General features: G+C 42.8%; 1 long non-coding RNA gene across 1 annotated transcript in view; it reads left to right on the forward strand.

Moving 5' to 3' along the window:
- Nucleotides 1-16,709, forward strand: part of LOC148222259 (uncharacterized) — a 60,924-nt gene extending 44,215 nt beyond the window's left edge. Inside the window, exons 2-3 of the long non-coding RNA XR_015806544.1 lie at nt 13,912-13,982; nt 15,957-16,709. This is a non-coding gene — a long non-coding RNA (uncharacterized LOC148222259). The remainder of the gene's footprint in view (nt 1-13,911; nt 13,983-15,956) is intronic.
- The last annotated feature ends 5,204 nt before the right edge of the window (nt 16,710-21,913 follow it).

The following is a 21,913-nucleotide window of genomic DNA, read 5'->3' on the forward strand; positions in this document are numbered from 1 at the left end:
TGCCTCCCTCCACAGAGCTGGCTCAGTCAGACGTGCTCATATCCTCTCCTTCCACGCCAAGGAGCAGATTTGCTATCGTTCTTTCTGTCCATCTTTCCTGTCACCCTCTTTTCCATATTCTCATTTCCCTCAGATGAGAAAAGCAGCACAAGGACAGGGCATGTTTTACCTTCAGCTTGCACTGAGACTGAGCTTGTCTTCAGAGCCTGGTGCCTGACAGATCTCCTGCAATCCAGCCAAGGTTAGAACACAGTCACCCATCACTGCACTCACTGACCTTTTTTGAAACTGGGGGTTTAAGTGGTTTTTTGCGCCAATACAAATTCACAGGGGGCTGCTACTTCTGTCTTTCCTGCCCCTCTCATCTGCAGATCTTGTTTTGAGGACGTGAAAAGAGGCATGAAGATAAATACTAGACATATCTCACCTGTAAGCTGTTTCTTTTTCCTTTGTGTGTGTGTGTGTGTTTTTGCCAATCATAGCTCTGAGCGTGCTGATACGGTGAAGAGAATATCTGGTGAGAAATGTTATTGATAGTGAGTGTCAGAAAGTATCAGTGAAGATCCACTGTCTGGACATCTCCCTGAATCCTATCAGAGCCATCTGAAGTTCTAACATCTGTGAGAGTGTGCTGGAAAGCTTTCAGAGACAGACTCCCTCATGAGCAGAGGTGCATGAATAAGGAATTTTTTTGTTGTTGTTTATTTGCTTGCAGTTCTGGAAGATCTGAAAAGAGATTGATTTCAGGGTAATCCAAAACACATATTTTTAAAAACACCCTCAGCAAACAAAATGAAAACTTTCAAATTGCGGTCATTCAATAGAAAGATTTTTAGTGAACTAAAAACTGAATTTCTTTCAGCTTTTGATTTTTTTGTTGGTATATATCCAAAAATTACTGTGCTTTTTTTCCCCTTTCCAGAATGTTCACTTTCTTGAGTTAAAACTGGTCGAATTGACCTACATTAATGAAATGTCTGGATTAAACCCATCAAACTGTATTGAAACAAAACAAAAATAAAACTTTTTCATTCAGAAATTCAGCCCTATCTGAAAAAAAATGTCCTGATGCCATTTCACTTTTCTTGTTTTATTCAGCTTGCTATTAAAATAACTAAGGTGAATCATTATCCAAAATTAACTCCAGTTTTAGTTTGGGAAATAACTTCCTTGAGTTCATCTTTATTTTACCTGAACACTGCTGTCAGCTTTTACAAAACAGGCAGCATATTGTCTTCCTTATTTAACAGAACTTTAAAGGAATCTGAATTGGCTTCTTAAAGCAGAGCAAGGCAATTAACAGGGCCATGTCAAAGACAAATGTTTAATAGGATGTGATCACTTAAAATCACTTAATTCTGTGTCTGGCTGCTAAATATTGGTAAATCTAATCAGGGCTGGCAATAAATAAAATGTTTGTGGCATCAGCAGTTCTGCCTGAGAACTCAACATGGAGAAAGCAAGTCTCTTTATTATCAGGATGGAGAAATTGTTGTCTTGGGGGCATGGGAAGCTTGCACAAGCATCCAGAAATCCAGTTCTTTATTCATATCCATGGCTAATATTCTCAGCACTTTTGAATTTGCAGATCTTGGCTGAAAATCACATGTTAACATGCTCTTTGCAATTATCAGGGTGGGATATTGACTGCAGAGGTCTAAACAGTAAACACCATGGAAACACCTTTGCCTTGGCATTTCCAGGCTCTGCATGCAGAATGGGAGTGGGAGGCACAGTAGCAATCAACACATATATTTTAGGTTATCCATACTCCCCTCCACCCCTCTTTTTGAATCTGAAAAGGCTCTTGCCTTCTAAAGTTACATAAAAGGACTGGTGGAAAAAACCTAAAGAGATTCATAACTTATTCTGTCCCAGACATTGAGTCCTGGAGTGTGACTGGGGCAAATATGGCTGGAGGGGCAACACAGGTGAAAAAAAAAAATAGTTTTGATCAACAAAACTTACAGAAATAAACCTATTGACAGCAGAGCCTTCTCTTCATCAGAAAGACTCCAGAACTCTCATTCTTTGTTCATAATATGCAGATGGTTTAATGACATCAATAGAGCTTGTTCTGTTTGGCCTTGTTGATGTAACTGAGAATTCATATTGGTCCAAGAACACCCAATTTCTTAACAAAAACACTTGGCTGTGCTTCCCTTTGGGTTTTGGGCACCCATGAGCAGAGGAAAAGCAGAGCTAAGCACCCTGCAGTGTGAAACAAATAAAAGATGTGGCAGGAGATGAGGCCCTAATGGATAACTCAGAGGAGGTCAGAGATGGACAAAATGACAGAACCATTTGTCCAACTTTCAGCTGTGGCTCCTGGCCCCTGGGTGTGAGTGATGGACAGCTGCTGGGTTCCTGCAGCCCTTTGGCTCTGTGCATGCACCACTCACCTTTCTGGCCATGCTGATGTCACAAGCCCCAGCCTGCTATCACATTTAAATCAAAATATCACTGACATTGCCTGGACTGAAATCAGCTGCTGAGCTCACCCAAGCCCAGGGGAAGAGCCCACCCAATCCTCTTGACAGTCAGCAATGCCAGGACCAGTCTGAGAACTGTACTTGGATTGCTCAGAGGGTACTGTAATTTACTGAAAAATAATTAGGAGCTTGACGTCAGAAATACTACAGCTTCTTTACAGGTGGGAGAAAAAAGACTGGCAAAAGGTAAACAGTAATGCTCTCTACTGAAATAGTTTTTTTTTTTTCCTAGGTACCTGTTAATTAGGATAAAAGTAGGAAACACTATCTAACAAGGTTCCTGGGAGCAAGCTGGAAAAAGCCTTAATGAATTCAGCATTACGAGATGGTTCCTAAGCAACAGAACATTTCAGCTGAATATTAACCCTAGTCACAAGGAGAGAAAAAAATGGGCTCAAAAATAACCCAGAAGTCAGTTAATTAAGACAATGTCTCTTCTGTGCAGAGCTACTCTTGGACATCTTAAGGCAAGCGTTGTTTGGGTAATATTTGAATGAACTTCTGGCCGACAGATTAATTTCAAGACTTTTTAAAATTCATTTGCTGCTTTAGTATTAATCATAATTATGGCTGTTTATAATAAAGCACCTTAGAGGATGAGGCAAGAACAAGGCAAAGATGTAAATCCTGTAACATTAAATTTTATAGAGATATACTCCCTCATACCATCCCTGAGTATGGACCAGCCACCGTGTATCTTCAGGTAGAAAAGAGATGAACATTTCAAAATAATGGGATATGGAGTAAGAGCTGGAGAATTTAAGAGATGAGAGGAATAGCTCAAGGACTATGTAGTTGTTTGGCTACTACTGTACAGTTGGATGGGTTCAAAATATTACTTAGTACAAAAAGTGGGATCATGTACCTGAAAATAGGTTATCATAGATGTGAAATATCAATTGAGACCTGGCTAAAGGCAAGAAATTAATCAAACCATGGAAATTCAGTCGTTTTCAGTCATGTTATCAGTCTCAGACAAGAATCTTAAGTTCATCACTCTCTTCTGTGCCTAAGCAGGATTTAATTTCTTAAAGTCATATGAAGGACACAGCTTCTCATCCTTAAAATCATAACTCTTACTCTTTGAGTATGCAACAAAGTTTTTGAAGATGTACAAATAAATCAATTAATTTGTTTATGAAATAACATTAGTCATAAATTCAGCCCCTTCAAAGAGGAGAGCATCTAAGGCAATTTCTTCTTTGTCCCAAATGATTTGAAAGGACTGTAAATACAAACTCATGTAAATCAAGAAATTGCAGTATGGGCTTATTTAAATAAATTACGCTGATTGCTGTATTAGAGTTTGTGTAATTGTGTGGAGGTTACCAACTTTCTTCTGCTCCACAACCAAGGGAAACCCAGTTTTGAGGCAGCAGGGAAATGGTGAAGGTTGGGACAGGATCACGGGTGTGTTCTGGCAGTGCAGGTCAGGTAGGAATTACAGCTGGTGTTTGCTGGCTGCTCTCTCGGGGCATTGAATCACAACCTGCAAAGTCTCTGGACCAGATGTGCCCCTAAAGACGAGCAAATCAAGCAACTTCTTACAATGTGAAATATTAAGAGGATTTTAGTTTCAGTAGTTAAGTTTGTAGCCTTGAAAAGACTGAAATGCAACGTGAAAATCTGCCCTTAAAACGAATTTAAAAACATACAATGTAAGGCAGACTCTGTATGACTGCTAATCTGTAGCACTATTATCTAATAACAGTCTCCTTGGGTTTCTTTACCAGTTTTGTATGACATTTCTGATAGTTAAGGGAAAATAAAAAAAGAAGTTAAAGCTGTTCTTAGAGAAAAATGAAGTTAAAATGGAGTTTAAATTGCATCATGTGTGTAATGTACAGGTGAAACTTTTTGAAAGTGACTGCAAATGGTCCTCAACCCAAATCTTGAAAAACCTGCTTCAGAATTATTCTACTGGGAAACAAAAAAACCCAAGTAATTTTACATTCAGGTAGGAACAGGAAAGGTGATAAGTGATCTCTACTCTCACTGCAGTGCTGATACCTTAGTGAAAATGTGTGAAACATAATTGAATGGGTCTTTAAAGACCATCACTTAGAAGCTGATTATATTGAATATCTGTAAGTGTAAGCACCTCCTTATTTCACAGTGTGACAATGCCTGGGCTTGGATGGCTCTGTGCTTCCTCATGTGTCTTCTGAGAATAGGAGCAAAAGATCTTTGTCCATGAGGTGACAGGAAGACAGCTAAAGGAGGATCAGCTTTGGGCTGGTCTTATTTCTCCATTGAATCCATTTCCCCTCGTATCTTCCCTCTAAGTACAGTTAGATGGTGCACAAGACACGACCACCTAAAAACATCCAGTGCAAAACATGAGGAATTTTGCACGCAGGGCTGGAACAGGCACTTGGATCCAACAAGTGCCAGCCCCACACGCATTTATTTCCCTGACTGACATTTCCCTCTGGTTCTGCAGCAGGTACTGAGCGAGGAGGTGGCTCAGGTGAGGTAGAAGGGGAGCTCAGGTGAGGTAGAAGGGGAGCTCAGGTGAGGTAGAAGCTTCCTTAGGGCAGGGAAGGATGGCAGCATACACCTTGCAGCACGTTCTGCCTCACTGGGAGCTGTTAATTGTCCTCCATGTGGAATTAAGTCTCCAGCCATCCCAACAACTCCTGCTGCATCTAAATCTTCCCTTTAATGGGCTCTCAGGGAGCAAGCGGCTGCAACCTGAACTGTGCTCACCACTACATCAATCTTCCCCTCATCACTCGCACGTTATGCAGCAATCCCGAGGAGCAAGCACAAGAGCAGAGCTGCTTGTCCTGCCTGTAATTCCCAGCCCTGAGCTGCCTCTCTCATGCTTGGAAAAGGAATTTGCAGAGAGCATCTCTCACAGAGGACAATACCCAGTGGAACAGTCAAGAGAGAAAACATGATTCTGGTCTGGGCATCAGAAAATATCATAAAAAATATCTCTGTGAGAGCAACAGAGAAAGAGGAGCAGCTCTGAGTTTCCAAGCAGGAGGCAGCTCTTGATTCAAAAGGCTAATTTGAGGCATCAGGGACATGTTTTGGCTGTAAAGATTCAAAGATCTGTTGTGCTTCTGTGTTTTCACAGTGCCCAGCACAATGGGATTCTGGAAATAAACAGCACTAAAAGAGATTGGTTTGAGAAAGGAGCAAGAGAAGGAGCTCATTGGAAGAATAGGGGGAAAGGCTTTATTTCCATGCACATCAGAGGGGCCTGCCCTGAGAAAGAGGTTTGGTTAATTATAACTGGCCAGGCATGCCAGCCATTTGATCAGGGACCTGAAGTGTGTGTACACAGCTCTGAGAATCCGGTAATTGTTTATAAGAAGTGAAGAGTCAAGGTGAGCAACTTTCACCATGTGTTGAAGGCTTGAATTGATTCCCTTAAAACTGCCAGCTAAATAGTCCAGCTGGCAAATATAAACTCACAAAATACTTGTGCAAACAGGAGAAAAAAAATCAGTTGATAGATGATACTGTTTACACGGAATAAATTCTGCTTCTCTGCTAAGAATAAGGTTCACAGCTAAGCAACTGATTTCACAGGAGATAGGTGGGAAGGGAGCTATTTTTTCCCCCGTGACCAAATTACACACTTTCCATTCACACATCTAGCTGCAAGAATAACCTTTCTGCAGGGATTATTTTTTTAAGCAGTTTAATTAATATTTCTGTTTGCCTTAAGTAGTTCTCAGAAACAGGAAAAAAAAAAAAAAAAAAAGGAAGGCAGTGGCAGTGTAGCAACACAGAAAAAAGAAAGAAAAGCCCAGCGTTACTTTAACACTGACAACAAAAGTCACCCTTAGATGAATTAGTGATAAACTCCTGGGGAAGATTTCAGCTCCATATGGTGATTTTTAATATTAGTCACGTAGGATTGGACAAATCAGCTCCACATCCTGCAGTACCTGCGGGACCCAGTCCTGCCTGCTTAGTATTCCAATGCGACCACCTGTGAAACACTGCCATTGTCTCTCCTGATATAAATAAATAACTCCAGAATGGCAAACAGAAAGGGGTGGGGATGGGAATGATAAATTCTGAGTCAGAGGCACCCATGTGAGAAGGGCTGTAGCTGTGATCTAGGGGTGCTAATGAGCCCCAACACAACGAGCCTCCGACAGGCAGGCGTTGGCAGGAGGTCCTGCCCATGAAAACCAGGTGTGCAAGGTGCTCTGTGGGTCCACAGTGTTGGAACCCTCAAGCTTGGGAGTTTTAAACTTTCTGTGCTTTCTGACACTGACCCCCAAAAAGAACACTGCTTTTGATTTGAGGCCTTGGAGAAGGCTTCCAAATTTGAGTGATAGAGTTAGAATCACTGGTGTGTAGTGTGTAATTTCATATGGTGAAGGGTTTTGAACTTGGCATTTTAGAATATAGTAAAAGGTATGGGATAAGATGGACGTTTTTGGGCATTGTCTCTTTCTTCCTTCTTGTTCCTTCTTCTTCATGATTTCAGGTAGCAGTTTTTGGATTGGACAGTTAGTACTGCAGTGCAGGTCACAGGTCATTGGGTCAAAGGTATAAATAATATAGATGTTAGCTTTTAATTGGATAGTTAGGCTTCAAAAGACCTTGTAACTAGCTAGATTCACCTCCATTTTCTCGCTTTTGGCTTGATAGCTAGAAGTGCTGAAGAACTCTCTGTACTTTAGATAAGATTTAATAAACAACCAAGTCCAAACAAGAAATCCATCTCTCGAGCATTCAATCCGGACTCTGAGTGAAGGAAGAAGAGAAAAGCTAACCACTTTCACACAGGTTCCATGTCTCTGGCCTGCTTTCTCATTTCTAAATGCTTAGTTAGAAAAACACCTCTCTCCTCACACCAAAGGGTAACTCCAAGCCTCCAGGCCAGTGCACACAGATTTGGCACATGGCAGCACATGGCTCAGTGCATTCATGCTCAAGGTTTTGGGGTTTAGGTTGATATCACTGGAGAAGACCAGGCAAGAAAAAACACTAGTCTGGGCTCTGCTCTGTCCTGAACACTTGCTCCACAAACCTCTGTGTGTCTTCCTCACCTTCTTTGAGGAATAAGCTTCTGTTTGTCTTTGCTCCCTCATGCTCACACCAGAACAAGCAAGCCTGGCCAAGCACTCTGTCTCTTGGGAGTGTAACCCAAAGGCTGGAAGCATTTCACTCTGTTCAGCAGGAATGACTGAATCATTCCTCTCTCTCTGATGGGATCATCACAAGCCCTCTCCAATTAGCCTTAAACTACCAGTATACCCAGAGCTGTTTTCAGGAACAGAATAGTTGTCCTTAATCTATGCTGGTTTTTGCCATGTGGCACTGCTTCTCTCTCTTGAATATGACATGCACAGGAAAATAAATTCATGCAATCCTCTCCCAGCACCTGATTCACTCATTTTTCCTGTACATGCACTGCTAGTACACAGATTTTGCCACAGATTCACAAAAATGCTTTATTTGGGGCTTGGTTTTTCATGCCCACTGACAGTGCATCTCTGAGCTTTACTCTCCAAAGCCCATTACTATGCAGAATTGCCCTGTTGAACCCAAAGTCCAATACTCAGAGAAGACTCCAAGGTCATGCTGAGATTGCTGCCAGCAGAAACCCCTGCCATGCAGAAGTTTTTTATGGATTTTAAGTGATTATTTTCCCAAAGTGATAGAAACAGTGAAGCAGAAGCCACCAATGAACACAAAACTCCACATGTTTGGCAGCAGGCAAAAGCTGGGCCCTGACTGAGAGGAATAACCTGGGCAGTGGCTCAGGTTAAATTCCATCCTCACAGATGTGAATATCTCCCCACCCACACCCAGCACTTACACAATACTTATAATCACAGTTTTTCTTCCCTTGCCCTAAGTCAACTTATTCTTTAGTTTCCTACTGCCCTGAAGTCCATCAAAAGCAGTTGCCATGGAAATGGTTGTGATGTGCTTTCTCAATGTCCTCAGCCATGAGTGCATATCAAGAGCTCTCTCTGCTGGTCTGGAATCACCATCATCCCTCATGGCTGCAGATGACCACGCCAGTGATGATACCTGGAAGCTCTCAGAGGAGCAGCCTGTGTCTCTAAGCACTGTCAGGGGCTGGAGTCTGGCAGTGCAGCTCCTGTTTCTGAGCTATCTGGGAATACTCAGCTTACCAATAAGATGTAATGTCCAGCCCCTGTGCTCTCACAGTCTGTTTGTCATTCAGGGAAGTGCTTAGTGATGCTGCCAGGGGAGCAGGGGGAAGGAGGAGCCTTGCCTGTGCTGGCACTGCTAGAGAGAGCTCCAAAGCGACACTATGGGAAGCTGCAGGGTATGAGAAATAATCTTTGGGTTTTCTATTTCAGCAATGCTGTCAGCCTAGGAAAATTGGCAGTGGCCTAATCCCTTGCCTGAGCAGCATTTTTTTTCATTTGAGCACAAGGTCCTTGTGTAGGGTGGAAACACACACAAGCCCTTTTTTCACACTTGCTGTAACAGCATTAGGAAGACTGAGATCACTGTATGACTTTTACTTTTCAGGCTTGCAGTAATCCTTCCATGGGCTGAGCATGCTTTGCTGCCTCCCAGATACTCCCAGGAGCAGCAGAGCTAAGGTTCATTATTAGCATAATTTATTAGTAGTATTGCCTCCCTAAAATATAGCTTTTTAGGATACCTGCACAGGACAGAGCCTGCCTCTAGGTCCCAGAGGTTCCTACAGGCAAAGGATTTGCAGGAGCCAGTTCTAGGTTTGCCTTCCACAGCACGAAGATGCAAGACCATGAACAGACCCAATCTTTGTACCTGCCCTCTGATTTTCCTCTCTGCTTGGTTATCCACTGTCTGTACACCAGAAACCCACAGGAAAAGGTGCTTTTGCAATTGGCAGCCAGGGACCACCCCGGAGCAAACCTACCTCTTCCACCTTATGTGTCTCATAATGTCAGTCTCAAGGAGCCAAGCTCTCAGAAACCCCTTGAAAAACATCAAGATCTGACTTATAATTGGTGTAATTACAATGTTAAAAAGAGACAAAGTAAGATTTAATTAACAGGGTGGTGCTACCAAGCTCGCTCTCTGCTAAGCACACAGCTGAAGAGCTGAGCATGCTGTTCCTCAGACAGGGTTTGATATTTTTTTTTCCTCACTGTCATGGTGATGACATCTCCCTGATGGACCCAATAGCAGTGAAACAGCAAAGAAAACCATTGAGAAAAGCCACTGTCTCTCATTGTGTGCCTTCCACTCCTTGCAGGACTAACTTTTAGCAGAGTCCAGAATAGACCTTTTTATGTAAAAATAATGACTCTCCAGTTGTGTCCATAGGTGTGGGACACTGTGGGGGCTTTTATGATTTTGGTTTTAAATTGTTTACCAAAGAAGTGTATGACTGTGTATGAAAGCTGCATCTAATCTGTGCACAAATCGTCCAAGTTACTTTCTAGCCCCCAAGACTGGGCTGAAGTTGCTTGAGTCCTAATGAGTAAGTTGTTTTTTGTTTTCTCCAACCACTGTATGTTTTGGCTCTACTTTATGAAAAGTAGAGAAAAAAAATTCGCCACAGATAATTTAGGAGGAAAACATATCAATTAAATGTTGCAATATAAGGATAAGGGGCAGAGAGGGCTGCTGGTCTTATCATCTGAAAATCTCAGAAAGCACAAGGTTGACCAAGCACAGATTATTTTCCCTCCAGTCCTGATTCAGTTAATAACTGGCTTTAAAAATCAGTTGGAACCACAGTGTAAATGCATACAGCAGAGTGGTCTTGGTAAATGATTCTCTTCCATGAACTTATTACAGCTGATTAAAGTCCTGCCATTGATTTTTTTGTCTATCCTGGGGAGACGACACACAAGGTCAAGCACACAATGGATAAGTATATCATTAAATCCAGTCCTTTTGGGAGTTAAGAAGAAATGCCAAGTAGTTACATGGAAGTTTTAAGAGCTCATCCTGAGATCTACCTTTTTCATAATGTTTCATTTTGACAACAGCCATCCCCCTCACATCCTACGTCCCAAACTAATGAGATATTTAGTCACTGAGAAGAGAGCACTGTGCCAAACTCCAGCTCACAATATTTCCAACTTGGAGGAGCACAGCCAGGCTTACGTGACCATTTTCCAGCCCTTAAAATAAAAGGTTTCAGTTGTTGAGTCTTATTTTCTCCCCACCCGTTCTTTGGTCTCCTTCACTCAAAAGCGTGGATAGAGGAACATTGGTAATGGGTGTATGGCATCCCAGAAAGGAAAAGATGTTACCAAGTTCAGGCTTTGAGGAAAGATTAGCCCAGATTTATCAAAGTACAACCAAATTACTCTAACTGCAACTTCCTGTAGAGCCAGTGGAAATACTTCCATGGAGCAGTTTATTTTGCTTCCCTCTGGAGGTGCTGGTGTCTCTCAGGTAGTTCATCCAGGGTAGCTGAGCACCTTGACTGGGTAGTTCACCTTTCTCCTGCCGTGGATTTCCAGGGGTTGGGAAGGAAGAGGTTTTGGCATTTATTACTTATCAATGAAATCCTTATTCCCATATGAGACAGCACCGTGACAACAGGACAATCCCTCCTGCCCTGTTCTGTGCACTTGGGGCTGTCAACCCCACGTAGACATCAAGTATCAGGTGAGGGGATTTTGCAATTGCATGCAGATTTTAGGAAAATGCCATTCAGACTATTAAAAATCCTCAGACACTGCAGCTACTCTACTGAAATTTATGCAGGAGGAGTTTTTAGGTGTGGAGCATCACAAAAAGAAGCTCTTTGACCTATATTTTGGATGCCTGGCTTGTGTGACAGACTGTCCAAGGCGAGGCATAGGCTAATGGAACAGCATCAAAGCCTTAGCCAGCATTAGCCTTTTTCTGTGAGATGCTGAGCACAATGTGTGAGCAGCCACATACCCTCAAGGGTCAGTGAGCTGTGCAGAATCCAAATCACACCAAGCACAGGTTTGGATCAGGCCCATTTCCCCACTCTGCAATCCTGTGCACCTGGCACAGCGCAGCTCTTGCTGTGTGAGCGGATGGTCCGTGAGTGAAGCCTGGAGGCACCTGCTGCTCCTGCTGTACCTGAGCAAACCGCTGCCTGGGAACTTGGGACACATCCAGGCTCCTCCAGCAACGACAGACAAGATGCTGTTTCATGTAAACCTCATTTGCATTCCTACTCTAAATCTGTTTCAACTCTCCCATCCATATGTTTATCAGGGAAGAAAGGCAGAGCAAGGAAAGAGGGAAGCAGCTGAGTGTCTTTTCTCAAATCGTTACACCTCTCATTTTAACTTCTATTTCATGTTGGCTTCCCCCCCACCCCCCCAAAGTGTTTTCAAAACTCTCCTCCTACTTCCTTCTCCTGTTCACTTGCTTCAGATCTTTATTAAGATTACAAACTCATCCCTGGAAATGTCTTCCCTTTGTAAAGACATCACATTTAAAACAACAACAAACAGCATGGCATCTTTTAATCCACCAGCACTTTTGCTGCTGCTTCATAAATGATTCTGGTTGAAACTCAGATCTCCTGGGTTGACTGATGGCAGAACCACGTGGGAAGTGAGCAGACAATGATCTTGGAGAGCAAAGGCATCCCAGTGATCAGGAGAGGACACACTGGTTTGATGGGAGTGATTTGAACCAAATAAATTTTCTTGAGGTCCCTGCATTTTTGAGGTTCAGCTGGAGAAGAGGGACAGAAGCTCACTGCAGTGACTCTTGAGGATTTCATGCTCAAAGGTGGGAAAAAAGGATTCTCTGAGCACCTAAAATATTTGAGATGCAAAACAGCTTCTTCTGGAGAGCTAGTATGAAGAAATCTAGGAGTCTCTCAATGTTTTGATTCAGCTTTTCTTTTAAACAAACCTTTTGAGGTCCTATTTTGGAGGCTGACAGATTTTTCTTTTAAAGGTTAAGCCAAAGTTAAAAATGAAATGCAAATTTTTCAATTCAGGTCAAGTAAAATGGGTCATCTGATCTGGGAACTTATCCCTGTACTTCCCATTTCCCCAGTTCAGCAAACAGCATGGAAGTGGCAGGCACTGTCCCAGCCCAGGCTGCCTCCCAGCCCCTCATCTTCCCTCAGACAGGGAGTGAAATGCTGAAATGAGGAGTTTCCTTCTGGAAATGGAGTGATGACATCCAGATCTCTCTGCTCAGCTCCTTCCTGCACACTGCAGTGAATAACATTACATTTGTGTGCAGACAGCTCTGGAGCCCCGTGGGGATAGCCCAGGCTTGTTTTCTGCTCTGGAGGGAGGTTGGCTATTTTGCCAGGTGCTTGGGTTTGGTTATTTTGCTTTGTGTGAGACCATGAGAATTTTTTCCCTGGTGTCAGCTAAACTTTCCTGTCCCTTCTAGTGTAGTCTGCCGCACTGGCTCACCCACAAGTTTTACACAACAGCCACACTACTGGAAAATCTAGGACATGAGAGACATCCTATTTCTCCTGCTGCCTTCCCTTGTGAAGAATAGCTGTGGGATTTTGTTTTTTCATCCCTCACTCCAGGCCACTGATGAGGTGGAGGGCAGTGGGACACGTTCTTTGAGGGAAGGTAGAGGAGCTCTTCTGCAAATATTTCTTGGACATTTACTTTCTGTAAGTCTGCCTCTGCCGGAAAGAACAGGACTCAATGACTCAAAATTGTCCCTTCTAGTCCTCAAAGAGCTAAATGGTGATTTAGTGGTCTCAGAAATAAACCTGCTTCTCTCTTGGATTCTGCCATTCTCAGGGATGTTTGTAAAACAGGTCAGTGCAGTGGCACAGGGAATTGAAGTTTAAGTGAGTGGAATTCCTTCCCCCCCAGGCAGTTTTCACTAACTTCCTCCCACAAAGAATTTAGTTTAGAGTTAATTGAATTAGCAAAGGCCTTCAAACACTTCCACAAGGTACTGGGTTCATTTTAGCCTTACAAAGCCAATCAAATCATCAGAGAAACAGAAAAAAACAGTCAATGACTCACATTAATCATCTGAGAGAGGAAAGGGGAAAAAAACAACCAAACAAAATAAAAACCGAAAAAAACCAGAAAGGCAAAAAACACCCAGACTGCAACTCTCAGAAACTTGGCTCACCCCAGACGTGGAGCTCTAGATGAAAAATTGACTCTGTGAATTGCATTATAGATTTTGAAGATGGGTCTGTTTCTGAGAGTCTGAGATTGAAAGTCTGGTACGTGCTGATGGAGTTTACTGCAGCAGGGACCAGCTTATGCTGGGGAGCTCTGGAGAACACAAGCCCAGGGCTCTACACAGGGGCCAGGGGGTCTCTGCTCATGCACACTCTGCTCACGGTGCTGGATTTGTGGCAGGGACTCAAACTATTTTCTCCTTGCAAGTAAAACAAGCCAGAGGTGCAAACAGCAGGCACATGGACATGGGTGTGCAGTCCCCAGATTGGAGGGGGTGCCTGAGATTTGTAAAAGCACTTTTATACATGGGTTTTTTTTTTTGCTTATTTGTTTTGTTTGCTTGTTTCCAGAGCTAAAAGCAGGACTGACTTCCTCAGCTTTCCAGTCAGATAAAAGAATGGAGGAGCCTTGAACTTCACAGGTGGGTGTCCATCCTCCCTCCCAAGGAAGCACAGGGGCATCCCCGTGGATGTGCCTGGATGTGGCATCTGTGTCACACCTGTGTCACACACATGTCCCCTGCACATTTGCTCCTCCAGTTGCCATAGTAAAGGTGCACCTCAGAGTGCTGCAGGCTGCAGTCGCCCCGTGAATTAAATCCCTGCAGCTTCTCACCCCAGATGAGAACAAAACACCTGCCAGAACCTGTCAAGTCAAAGGCAGTGCTAAGAAATGCAGTCACAACAGGAAAGGCTGATAAAGCTACCTGGTTTATTCCCCTGCCAGGAAAAGAATTTAGATCAGATTTCAGGCCAATCTCTGCATCTCTTTCTAGATTTTATTTTTAAACGAGTCTGTTGTAGAAGGCACCAGACTGAAAGCCTGCCCTTCTTCCCCGTTTTTGTGCTTAACACTCAGATTTAGAGCTGGTAACTTTAATTTTTTCAATAGATAATTCATTGTCTCCTTTAAGAAAAGAATCTGTATAAGACAAAAAGCAATCATGAAAATGCTCTTCTAATTAATTTCTTTGTTCAAAAGATTTCAGAAAATCTTTTGCATGTAAGGGAGTTTGGGATTGTGGTTGGGGTTTCTATTTTTGTTGTTTTGTTTTTTGCTTTTTCAGAAAAACATTTGCTTTACCTTACTTAGCTAGAGTTAGTAAGGATTTTTACATAAAGTAAAAATAAATCATCTTTCTGAATAAGAGAAGACGTTTCAGACCAATGCAAGATTTCCAAATTAACTAAATAAAAGATTCTGTCTCAAAAAACATATTAAGACATGATTTTTTTCCTCCAAAAGTGTGGGAGAGAAATAATTTTGAAAGACTTGAATCACTTGATGGGACAAAAACCTAATTTTGCAATTGTACTGCAGAAGACCTAGAAAGTAAAAGATGAAAACAGAGCCCTGCATTTTACTTCTGTAGTAACAAGAATAATAGAAAGGAACAATTATTATTTTATTGGTAGGAAATGGTTATGCTAATTTTGATTGAATATATGGTCATGAAATATCAAAGATAATAATAGTCCAAAGGAAGTAAAACACTAAAAATTTCTAAATGAACTTCAGAGACTTTTTTTTTGTTACAGAGTTTACTAAGCAATGACAAGCTCTATTGGCAAGAAACCACAATTAAAAACAATTTTATTATTTTATTAAATATGCAAAAAAGTTATCTCAACTAGACGTCCTTGCAGTAGAAAACTATGTAAACCTTTAATTTTACAAAATCTCCTATTCCCTATTTCTTTAGCAACAGCTTCTGTAGCATAAGATGACCCCTCTAGACACTCTTAGATGCATTTAAATACGGTATTCATGGGAAAGGAAAAAAGTATTGTGAAGTTTGTATTCATGCCTTTATTTTAGAGGGCAACTTATTAAAAACAAAATAAGATCAACCACATGAGGAAACATGACAAAAGAGAAAAGAGCAAGAAAAATAGTGAATAATGAGACTTCAGGATTAGAAAAGAGCGGGTGAATTCTTGGACACCTTAACCTGTCAGAATCAGGGCAAAATCATATCACTGCTGGATGTTTCAGACAGTGCTTTCAGCTGTGTTTATCTTCACTCCTGTTTTGTGATGTCATCACAGAAATGCCATTTTCATTGAATATTTTTTCTTAATTTCTTTTTTTTTTTTTTTTTAATATGGGGATGTGGTGGTGGTGTAGAAGAAATATAGTAAGAGAAAAAAAAAAAAAAAAAAAGGAAAAGGGAAAAGAAGAAGCCCAGCTCTCTGACTGCAGGGCTGTCAGCGGTTTGGCTGAGCCAGTGAAGACACTACTGTCACTTGGAGCTTTCTCTAGAGCTCATTGCAGTGAACTCGTTCTTCCTGAGCAAGGTGACAAAGGCCTGAGCTGTCACAGTGACCAGAATGTCCTCTGGCCTCAGCATCTGCACTGGGAAAGTTCATTCCACTCCTGCTCCTCTTGTCTTCAGCATCATACAAAGGATCCTCAGGGATGGAGACAAAAGGCAGACTGACCTCCCACCACACAACACCAGCCAGCAGATGGAGAAAAACCAGGAATAAAGCAGATGTTCTGTGCCTCATGGACTGACTCCCTGGCCACTGGGATACCTGAAAGCTCTGCCAATCCAAGGTATCCCCAATCCTACAGCTGTGGAAAAGGCCAATAAACCATGGCCAAGAAAGCTCAGGTCTTCCTGTTCCACCTTCCACTTGACACTTCTCCTGCTGGTGATGAATTAATCTGATTAGATAAGTAGGTAATTACCAAGATTCACTCACTATCCATATTTTCATATCACAGCCAAAGTTAGAGGCTGCTGGAAACTGTGAAGTGCCTGCCAAGAGCCCAGTTCAATTCCCATGGTCCAATTTTTATTCTGAAACCAAAATACCTGAACTGTCATCTCCTTGCACTTCCCAAAACCCTGTTTGCCTTCCCCCTTTTGTGAGAGCCCTTTTTCTCCATCAGGGTTCTGCCTGACCTAACCACACACTCAGGTGTGTTTCCTTCCTCTCCCCTGAGCATGATGGAGTTTGAGTAGTGCCCTTCAGCTGGATCATTCCCAACATAAATCAGACCAGGACATTTCTCACTCCTGTGACAGATATCCATGAACTGGCATTCAAGCAAAGCTGCTGTAAGCTCTTACTTGGACCTTGCTGGCAGAAATACTCAAAATTTGTGGAAAACATAAGGAGTGAATGATGAGAACTTGTTCAAAAGCCTGAATAAATACTCACCAGGGAAAACAAAAAGGCCATGCTGTTTTCATAAAGCTAATATTAATTTACTGATTTCTTGATTAAAACAAAAATGGAAAAATGATTCCCAGCAGGTTCTTCTTCTCTTGCTAAGTTAATAGCAGGGATGCCATTACACTGAAAATGATACATTTGATGCTAAAACCTAGATATGTGTTCATTTCTTCAATTCATCCAGCCAATGAGGTTCAGCCATATTCCACCTGGCTGGGACAATCTCCCTGCATTCTTAGACTGAAAAAGAAGTGTGGAAAAAGCAACTCATCCTTATGGGCTCTAACAACTGGCTGTTAACCCAGCAGCCTGATGTTATGAAATAAATCTGGAAGGGCAACACAACAGCAATCCAGAACTGTTACTGCTCAGCCACAGAGTGGAGCAGGGAGCAAAAGGGGCTTGGGAAAGAAAGGGCAGTGTGTGATCTTTAACTTCAGAGAGGGAAGGGGGCCACCATAAACAAGGACAGATGCATGATCAAAGCACTGACAAGCTCACTTGGTAGAATATATTCTTTATAGCGAAGTCAGTTCAGGCAAGGACAGATTTTGGGAAGGGTTCCTGGGCATTTGGAGCCCAGCAGTGACTCCTATTATTTTCAGTGGTATCTCTCCATCTCTCTATGTGTTTGGTCAGGCAGAGAGTGTTTTGCCTCTTCCTGGTGCCTAGTAACTCAGATTGGCATTAATATTAATAGCAATTGAAGATCCTCAAAGGTTTGGGTCCTTCACAGAGATCTGCTCTTATTTCTTGTACTGCCATTTTGCCCTTCCTTGCCTTTGCTCCTCTTGGCTGAAGCAAGTTAGTGAGAAATCAAGAAGTCCTTTCACAGCGACCCCAATACCTTCTGAGAAAGGTCATGAGATGGAAAGAAGAATATCCAGCTGCAAAACATCCAAAATATGTCCAAAATGCCTTCAGACACCTGCAGGACATGCTGCCTGATATTCAGCTAATGATTTCTAAAGGTCTAAAATCTCCACCGAGTCCTGGATATATTTACCAGTCTCTGCTATCCTTGGGCACCTGAAATGCCACACCTACGTTCAGGTACCTGGTTTTGTCTAACAATCCCAGTGGTATTCTATCAGTTATGTAAGGGGGACATTTACTTTCAAGAGGAAAATTCAGTCTGTGAGCCAAGAAACTCGAAGACAAAGGGTTTGATGAGGCACAGTTGAAGTGTGCAGGAGTTTTGCACAAGTGCCCAGCTCAGGTTGGTTATCACCACTCAGCAAAACCTCGGCTGTTCCATATCAAAGAATGATCCTTCCTGTGCTGCCAAAATGACACAGTGCTGATAGACAGATCCTGCTTGTTATACACCACAGCTGAGTGCTGCCCACACACGCTGCAAGTGCAACCTAAGGGGAAAATGGGCTTAACAACAGAGTTAGAGCACAGATCCTCAGAGCACAAGATAGGAGCCAGCACGTGTAGTTCAGAATCAGCAGCCTTTGGAGAGCTGATGCATTTGAATGCATTTGAGGAGGCCACTGCTACCAGCTGCGCTTCTCTAAGATGAATTTACATTTAGCACACAATTAATTTCCCTTGCACAAATGAAAGGGATTTTGGATTCCTTAGGGACAGGCATCCCTATAAGCTTGGCCACGAGGCATGAGATGTTCCTCATCACAGATTCTGGGTCATCTTGGGGCAGGGAGGATGTGTTTCATTTCAAATATTAACCAGGATAAGCATTTTTTGTTGGATTCCAGAAGCTCCTCAGGGACAAAGTCCTAGTTGTAGGGAATGTGCAAGCAGTGAAATTCCACCCATTCAGCATTGATTGCCTGTGTTACTTGTGCTGCTGCTGTGTCTCCAAAATCAGCGCAACATTAAGCAGTCAAAAGCCATTATAAAACTCAGTCTGTTTAGCTGGATGTGTAATGTACTCAGATTTATGGTCAGGTCTGCCCTGTTCCCAATAACCAGGATCAAATGAAGGTTTGGCTTGCAGAAGAATATAACTTTAGGCCATTTGTGTCAAATTCTCTGAAGGGGCAGTGTTTGGGAATAAGCCATATGTACCCCACAGTGTCTGAACTTCCCAGCCTGAAAGAAGATTTGGTAGGTCAAGACAGGTAGAAAGTGACACAATAAAAATGCAGCTCTGAGGATCAGGAATGCAGCATTAAATATCTAAATTATAATTATAGTCTAAATTATAATATTAATGTCTAAATTATAAAATAGGCTAAAATTACCATTATAGCCTATAATGCTGTAGACACAGACTACCAAGGTGTAGAATACCAGGGGCGAAAAAAGCACAGATAAAACCCTGAAGAAACAAAAATGAGAGAGAGGCTGCTTTTGTTTTGGGCAGGCCCTTTAAAAGTCCCAGCTTTCGAGTCCTCTGTGCACAAAGCCAGCATAGTTGGTGAAATGATGGATGATTGGATCAAGCCTGGCGAACATCAGAAGAACCCACACCACTGAGCTGGAAGCCTTTTTCTGCTGCGTCCTGGAACAGGCTTTGAGCTCTCATCCAAATCTGTTGAGTTTGGCCGTGGCTTTCCCCTCAAACAGAGGTGTGGAGCAGCACAGTGGAACAGTTGCATTCTGCAAGGGGAGCTCAGAGAGCAGCAGCTGATGGAGGGAGGCAGCTCCTCCACTTCATGCAGGGCTCGGAGGTGAATTCCGGCTCCCAACAGCATGTGAAATTTGCAGTTCGCTGCAAACGCTTTTTGCTGATTGTGTCACACTCAGTTTCCTAAGGAGGAAGCAGGGGAACTCAGCCTTATTTGCATGAGTTTCACATCCCTCTCCTTGGCTGAGAACACACTGTGCTGTTCGATGGACAGCTCCTTTCTGATTCACTGCTCTAATTATGTTTTACAGCCGGAATATGGTACTTATGTCAAAGCTGATGGGTAAAATTCTACTGAGAAGCAACAACATTTTGTAGCATTCTCCTGTTGTTCATTTCCATGACTTCCCTTCATTTTTTTTCCCCTCAAGGCTCATTTTCCAGGCACTAGTCATTCTGGAGAGAGATGTTCTCACCTCCTTGATGCTTACTTTTGACTAACGGCCATATTCTTCTTTTATTTGTTTATTTATTGTACATTTGCAGGCATATGGTGACAGAAAGAGAAAATAAGGAGAACAGGTGTATGATTTGTCTAAAGCAGCTGGTAAAGAGCTGTAGTATCTGTCTGCAGGTAGACCTTCACAGTAACAATAATCCTTTTGCAATGGAGAATAGGATCATACAGGTTTAGAGACATTCTTATTTCAAAGATTAATTCAGGCCCTGTGCTACATGAAACTGCTTCTGGTATGCTCTGTTATCCCCACATGCAGAACCTCTCCTGACCACATGTCAAAGGAGAAAAGGCCCCAGTCAGCTTTCCCTCTCATCCCAGACAAAGACCACCAAGAGCTGGGCACTTATCTCTTGGTCCCAGACGGCACTGCAGGGACTATCCCAAATTTAGGGACAGTTTGGCTTGCTAACTTCTTCTGAGAGGCTCAAAAAAGACATCCCTCGATTGCAAATCTGCCCTAATTGCTTCTTATGCAACCAGCTCACAGCACTGCACAGCCCTTCCTGAAGGAGAAGGGCTGGAGCAACCCCTCCCCACCCAATGGAAGAGAGGAAGAGGAATTTTAGAGGAGACATGGTACAGGACTGCAGAGCACCAGTGCTGCTGGGCTCAGCTTCACATCATTTTCCCTGCCTCCTATAATTTCCTCCAGCCAATGCTGGAGCTGTTCCTGGGGCTGGATGGTTCCCTGGCTATTCTATTCCAAGCTGTGAAGTACAGCAGGACTCCAGGCCAGACAGATGTGGTGTTGGTGTGTTTGGCAGGTAGGGAGAGGAGAGGGAGGGGAGCACACTCACTGCTGCAGCAGCAGCAGGATCACAGCTTGGCTAACAGGGGAAAAACAAAAACACGATCTCTCATTTAACTGTGCTAAATGACAAATCGCTTACAGGCAAGGCTGCCCACTGGGGAAAACACCACCAAAGTGATTGTGTCTCATTTCCTAGAGACTGCTGACCTAGGGAGGAAGGGGAAGAAGGTGTATTTGAAATTCTGGTCAGGTGCTCTATAGTGCTCGACCACAGCTATTTTCTCCATTTCTGCAAGAACATTTGGTATAACATTTTTTTAGTCCTTGGCAACACTCAAATGAAAAGAAAAAGCTTAGGTGATTGTTTTAAAGATACTTTGTCTTTCATTGCTTAACTCTGTTTCAGCAGAACTTGAGATGCAGATGGTTTCCTTTTCTTTTTTTCCTAAACTTAAACCTGCCAAACTTAGGGTTCAGAGATCTGTCTTTTCACACTGCACCTGCTAATGGGCCAAGCACCTACACTGTGCTGGAACAGTTACTTTTGCATCACCCCTTCTCTGCCAAAAAATACATTCTGGTGTTGCTAAGGAAATCATTCACCCAAATCTTGGCAAGGAAAAAGAAATGCTTAATTTTTAAAAGAAAAATAACTTTTCATTCCTTTGTTGTATTTGTTTGCTGTACCATACGGTGCCTATTCATAAAACATAAGCCTCATTTTCTTCGAATTGTAGAATAATTTAGGGTGGAAGGGTTCTCTGTAGGTCACCTAGTGCGACTGCCTGCAGAGTTAACTTCAAAGCAAGATCAGGCTGCTGAAGGTCTTTTGTAGTCAAATCTTGAAAGCCCCAAGGATGCAGAGCCACACCTCTCGGGGCCCCTGTTTCAGTACTTCAAAAAACTCACATCAAGTTTTTTTACATATACAGCCAGAAATTCTTTTTGCTGCAGCTTGTGCCCACTGGCTCTTGCCCATTGATTGTGCACCTCTGGGAAAGGTTTGGTTCTCTCTTTGCTCTAATATCTCTTTCAAAGGTCCTCTCACTCATTAGCTGGCCACTGAGGAGAAGCAAGGATCTCCCAGCCTCACACGTGTGGGTCCACTCTGCTCTCTCCTCCTCATGTGCCTCATCCTGCTCATGTTTTCTGCCCAGTTTTCCCATTAGCTTAGCCTGAGATGGCCCATCCCACACATCACAGCATGACCAGACGGAGCAAACCCATCAAGCAGGAGGTGAGAAGGAAAGATGCACGAAACAGATCTAACCAAAACATCAACACAGGGTCCAGATCAGGGAAATTGTCCCTGTGGCTCCCCTGCCCCCATCTGAACACTCAGTTGGGGCTCACTGGC

This window comes from Sturnus vulgaris, chromosome 13 (genome assembly GCF_052056855.1).
Source record: "Sturnus vulgaris isolate bStuVul1 chromosome 13, bStuVul1.hap1, whole genome shotgun sequence".
NCBI lineage: Eukaryota > Metazoa > Chordata > Aves > Passeriformes > Sturnidae > Sturnus > Sturnus vulgaris.